The following is a 6699-nucleotide window of genomic DNA, read 5'->3' as shown; positions in this document are numbered from 1 at the left end:
TAGTAAACACAGGTTTTTCTCTCCTTTCCTAGGTGCTAAATCTGAGGCGCTGCGAACTTCAGTGCGCGTTCAGTGAAGACTCACCTGGGAAGCCAGGTTAACATGTGGATTCTGAGTCCTAAGTGCGCGCCTGCGTGCACAGGATCCGCTGTTAATTGTCAGGAGCCCCTCGGAGAAACAGTGAAAATGATACAAGTCCAAACTGTAAAGCAAATAATTGGTTTTTAAAAATCGTTTTATGATTACAAAAGAAAACACTTTTTTCATTAAAGTGTAAAAATTTGGGAAATACAGAAGCATTAAAGATGGAAATTAAATTCACATACAATCCCAGAGAAGAACACCATTTTATGATCTGGTTTTTATGTCCTTTGAGTTGTGTGTTCCCAGTACAAAAATTTCTTTGAGGATATGGTTGGCAGTGGCCGCACCATTTTCTCTGCATGGCTCTGTGCCTGGTGGTATGTGAATGCTCCCATGGGGGTTACAGGAGGACCCTTAGGCTGTGTTTCTATTATAAATAGTAGATAGCATGGTACTGGTGTGACCGTGCACTTATGTTAATCTTTGCACGTGATTTTGATTATTGCCCTAGGATAAAATGGGAATGATAATGGTACAGTTTGGTTCTTGCTAATATTGCCAGCTCATTGTTACTTGTTTTAATACATTAGCCACAATTTGCAAAACATGAAATTGTGTAGATGAAAAGAGTCAGTTTCTCCACAAACATACCGTATTTTTTGGACTACGAGACGCACCCCCCAAATTTGGGAGGAAAACGGGGGTGTATCTTATAGTCCGAATGTAGCTTACCTGGCTCGCGGGGGTGGGGGTGGGGGGAAGGCTGGCAGCGGTGGAGCAGGGTCACAGGAGGCAGGAGCAGGACCACATTTTTGGCCTCACAGTTTTTTTTCCTATTTCCCTCCTCTAAAACCTAGGTGTGTCTTATGGTCCGGTGCGTCATATAGTCTGAAAAATACACTAATTGTTTCTAATTAGAATAATAAAGGCTATACTTCCAACTGATTAATGGAGTGTTGCAACCCCAGTGATTGTCCTCTCCAGGTATACTTTCTTACTGTGTTCTTTGTTCTCTTTTTTCCTTTTCCCCAAACTTAAATATCGGATTAGAAGTGATCCATGCACTAGGGAACCGGTGCACAAGGAACACGTATAGTAATAATAGCTAATTTCACTATGTATCAAGCACTGCTCTGTTTACATGTATATTAATTCATTTAATCCTCCTGTGTTATGTTATCCTGTGAACTACGTATTATTCTTGTCGTCATCTCCGTTTTACAGACAGGACGTAAGAGTAACTTGCTTAAAGTCCCGAGAGCCAGGATTTGAACCCAGGTGTTGCTCTGCCAGAGTCCCTGCATTAACCACGAAGCAAGAATGTCTCCGTGTGATTCCAGGGCGAGAAAGATTGTAATTCTGGAGGGTCCAGAAGGATTTTAAATATCAGTGTTTTACCTGATGCTGATTGATGGTGAAAGTGAAATAACAGTCACGGGCCCTGCCTTTACTCTGCTTGGGATCTGGTGAGGGAGCCACACAATCGACAAATAAAACCCCAAGGGAATACATAACTGCACACTGTTGCAAGTGTTATAAAGGCCAAGAACTGAATACTAATGTAAAAACAGTAATAATAGGATGAGGAGGGGGTATTTGGTGGCATCCTGGAAAGTGCCATTCCAGTCTAGAGTTGCAGGATGAGGAGGGGTAGACGGCACAAAAATGAGAGGCAGAACCTGAGTGCAGGTCCTAGGGTAGGAGCTTGGGGCCAGAACTGAAAGACAGGTTGTGATAGCTTAGTAAGCAAGGGAGATGGATAAAACAGACTCTGGGCCAGGTTACAGAGACTGGATATACTTATTCCAAGGTCAATGAAGGGTGTGAAGTGGACGTGGGGAGGAAGTTACAAGGACTTGTTAACATTTCAAGAAGATCATTGGATTTCCAGTCAAGATAGCGGCATAGGCAGACATGGCTCACCTCTTCACACAACCACATCAAAATTACTGCTAAAATGTAGAACAACCATCACTCAGAACCATCAGAAATCAAATTGAATGGAAGTCTGACAACTACAGAATTAAAGAAACCACATCCATCTAGACAGGTAAGAGGGGTGCAGACATGGAACAGACTGGTCTCTCACCCACATGTGGCGGATAAAAATTCTGGAGGGATATCTCAGGGGCAAGGAGTCCCAGCCCCACACCAGGCCCCACAGCCCAGGGTTCCAGTGACAAAGAGGTAAGTCCCCAAAACTTCTGGCTGGCTGCAAAAACCAGTGGGGATTGTCTGTGGGAGAAACTTCTGGAGCCCCAAGCAGACCTCTTAAAGAACTCACACATGGACTCACTTTCCCAGACCCATGCCCTCTGAGCTCCAGCACTGGGGTAGCAGCTTGAAAGGCACCAGTGGTATATAGGGAGAAATAGGGAGAGACTGAGTGTCTGGCATCAAGGTGAGCAGAGGCCACTGTCCCTTTTCTAAATCCTTCCCCCACAGAGCTGGCAGGCTGGTGCCATATCTGAGACTCTTATCAACCTGGCTAACACTGTGTGACCCACTGTGAAGATCCACAGAGACTCCACTGCACTCAGCTTATGGGCCACCCAAGCTGCTGTTCATATGAATGGCTCTCTTGCCCCACACTTCACAACTTCCTAAATCCTCTCAAACAAGCAACAGCTGGCCTCAGAGCAGCCCCAGGCCTAGCACCAGCAGCAGCGAGCCTAGATCCACAGCTTGACTTTGCCTAGAAATCTCCAAGTCCAACACAAGTAGCAGCCATCTCAGGTTGCTTTATAGCTCAGGCACGGTGGTCCCAGGCAGAACACAGGTTGGGGCTGACCTGGGCCTGCACCACCGAGGAAACCCCAGAGCCTGTGTACCCAGTTGACAGCTACAGACTACCTTGGAGCACCACCACTCCGCCCCCACACAACTGATCCTCCATGGAGGGTGGAGGTTGGTGGTCAATGGATACAGCCAGTGCATGCAGCTGACTGACCTGGCTAAATCCCTTCCACTGACTTGCCAACAGCAGCCAAGCCTCAACTTCAAGAGGAGGGTGTACTCAGCCCACACAAAGGGTGCTCCTTGAGCACCCAGCTTGGGCGATAGGGGAGGCTGTGCCACTGGACCCTACAGGACACCTACTACAACAGGCCACACAACCAAGACACAGAGTCAAAGCAGCTCTACCTAATACATAGAAAGAAACACAGGGAGGCTGCCAAAACAAGGAGACAAAGAAACATGGGCCAAATGAAAGAACAGGTCAAAACTCCAGAAAAAGGGCTAAACAAAATGGAGATAAGTAATCTATCAGATGCAGAGTTCAAAACACTGGTTATAATGGTGCTCTAGGAACTTAGTGAGGACCTTAACAGCATAAAAAAGATGCAGTCAGAAACGAATTACACACTAATTGAAATAAAGAACAATTGATAGGGAAATAACAGTAGAGTGGTTGAAGCCAAGAATCAAATCAATGACTTGGAACCTAAGAAAGCAAAAAACAACCAATCAGAACAATAAGAAGAAAAAAGAATCCAAATAAAAATGAGGATAGTATAATCAACCTCTGAGACAGCTTCAAGATGTTTAACATTCACATCGTAGGGGTGCCAGAAGAAAAGAAAGAGCAGGAAATTGGAAATCTATTTGAAAAAATAGTGAAAGAAAACTTCCCTAATTTGGTGAAGGCAATAGACATGCAAGTCCAGGAAGCACAGAGAGTCCCAAACAAGATGGATACAAAGAGGCCCACTTCAAGACAAATCATAACTAAAATGACAAAGGTTAAAGATAAAGAGAGAATCTTAAAAGCAGGAAGGGAAAAGCAATTAGTTACCTACAAAGGAGTTCCCATAAGACTCAGCTAATTTCTCAAAAGAAACATTGCAGGCTAGAAGGGATTGGCAAGAAATATTCAAAATCATGAAAAGCAGGGACCTACAGGCAAGATTACTCTACCCAGCGAAGATATCATTTAGAATCAAAGGGCAGATAAAGAGCTTCTCAGACAAGAAACAACTAAAGGAGCTCATCATCACCGAACTATTATTATTATTATTTTTTAATTTTACGAACTATTATTATATGAAATGTTAAAGAGACTTATTTTAGAAAGAGAAGATCAAAACTATGAACAAGAAAATGGCAAAAATACATATATATCAACAATTGAATCTAAAAAACAAACTAAGCAAACAAGAAGAACAGAGACAGAATCATGGATACAGGAAGCATTTTGATGGTTGCCAGATGGGAGGGAGTTTGAGGGGAATGGGTGAAGAAGCGAGGGGATTAAGAAGTACAGACAGGTAGCCACGGGGATGTAAAGTACAGTTCAGGAAATGCAGTAGCCAAAGAACTTACACACATGATCCATGGACATGAACAATGGTGTGGGGGTTGCCTGAGGGAGTGGCAGGTGCTGGGTGGAGGGGGACAAAGGAGGAAAAAGCAGGACAACTATAATAGCATAATCAATAAAATGTAATTAAAAAAAAGATCACTCTATTCTATGACGTACGAATGAGGTTGAGAGAGTGAGAACCGGGAGAGCAGTTAGAAGTAGTTCCGGGTGTGAAATGATGGTTGTGTGGACCCGGGGCTAGTAGCTCTGGAGATGGAGAGAAGTGGACATCCTGTTATCATGCATTGGGAACAGAGCCAATGTTTCTGATGGCTGACTTAGACGCGAGAGGTGACTTCCGAAGCTTTGATTTGGTCAGCTAGGTGGATGTGGAGCTGTTTCTTGAGATGGCAAGCCTGGGGTTGAATAGATTGAGAGGGCTCACAGAAGGTGACTCAGAAGTGAGATTCCGCCAGAGTTCAACCAGCTGTAATCCCATTCCTTTTTCAGCATAATTCACACTCCCCTCCCAACTCATTTTCTCTTCCAGTCGACCATACACAACCAACCCCACAGTAAGGAGCAATGCAGCCTGTTGTCTTGAGAAGTGGGAGGGGTGAGCTCTAACAGCAGGCTCCTCCGGTTTCCCTGTTGTTCCTTCCTCTCTTTGCAGGTACCTGTGCTGTAACTGTGGATATGAACTCTGAGAGGTCACGGATCTTATCTGGCTTGTTCGCCCATGAGTCCTTTTCTGAGGGACCTCTATGTTTTCTTTTTTATATTTTCAATCTTATTCCCTGGTGGACCCCAGCCAACCACCCCCACTCACAGTGAGTATGTCTGTCACCTCCTCTGCCCCGTTTTGTTTGCAGACTGATCTCAAAAGGGAGTGTGGGAACGCTGCTGCAGGTATGTAAGATTTTCCAGCCCCCCCCCCCAATCTGGTTCTTAATCCATTATTAGAGTAATTTCTTTAAAAGCAAAATCTGATCACAAAGCGCCCCCAGATTAAGTGATCTCAGAGATTCCGGAATGCTGAGAGGGTACCTTCCAGGCTCTCTCCTGCGGCCTGGAAGGTAAGGTCTTTCTTGACCTGTTCCCTGCCTGTCTGGCCAGTCGCAGCTCTTCCCACCTCTCACATCTTTTGTCCCAGCCACACTTGACTGCTGGTGGTTTGCTGAACTCACCACTCTCACTTGGAAAAATGCCACTGTCTTTCCTGGACACCATGTCATTCCACTCTATGCCACCCCTTCACCTTGCCACCTGGCTACCTCTTTTTGCTCTTGTAGCTTTTGCAGGCCGGTTCCCTGACCCTCAACCCCATGCTTGTGTTTCCATAACGCCCTATACTCCCTGCCATTATGGTATCGCCTCTCTCCGTTGCATGGTTGTTCCCTTATCTGCCTCCCCCTTTAGACTAATGAAGTCAAAGGCAGGGAATATGTCTTATTCACTTCTTTTTTAAAAAAATATTTTATTTACTTATTTTCAGAGATTTTTATATATTTATTTTTAGAGAGAGGGGAAAGGAGGGAAAAAGGGAGAGATACATCAATGTGTGGTTGCCTCTCGGATGCCCCCAGCTGGGGCCACATCCTGCATGTGCCCTGACTGGGAATTGAACCAGCAACTCTGTGGTTCACAAGCTGGCATGCAACCCATTGAGCCACACCAGCCAGGGTCTCACTCCTGTATCTCCTTGAACCTAACATAGTCAGGTCTTTATAAATGTTACATGAGTAACTGAAAGTCCTATTGTACCTCATGTTTCTTTAAAAAATGAATTTGAATGACTGCTAAATCCCCTTGCCCTTTCTAAGTAAGTGTATGTTACAATAGCGGTTTTGCTTAAAATACACAATAAAATTATAAACCCCAGCCACGAGACTCTGGAGTGCAAGTCCAGGAAGGGGGAAGGATGAGGAGGGTGGGGAGCATTTAGGTACTGAAATCTATGCCCAATCCCTGAAATCCTCACACCTCAATATTAAGGGCCAAACTGATACAATTTGGTTAATGGAAAAGGACCAAACAGCTAAGAGGATGAGGTTCACCTTCCTGTACTGTTAACAACTTGGACAGTGCTAACATTCTGAGGTTTTGCCCTCAATGGAGGTCACACAGCCTTCGCTCCTGTGGTCTCTGCCATCCCTCACCTCCCCCTCTAGTTCTGAGAACTCAGCTAAATGAACGTCCCCCCCCCCCCCCGCCGCCCCTGCTGCGCAGCCATCCATTGCAGACTCCAGGAACTCGCAGCATCTCTCGTGCGCCCCCGCGTGGCTGTCTGCGGCCTCGCAGGCTGAGGCTGG

The sequence above is a fragment of the Desmodus rotundus genome, chromosome 3 (assembly GCF_022682495.2).
Source record: "Desmodus rotundus isolate HL8 chromosome 3, HLdesRot8A.1, whole genome shotgun sequence".
In the NCBI taxonomy this organism is placed as follows: domain Eukaryota; kingdom Metazoa; phylum Chordata; class Mammalia; order Chiroptera; family Phyllostomidae; genus Desmodus; species Desmodus rotundus.
Note: the sequence above shows the minus strand (reverse complement) of the source record.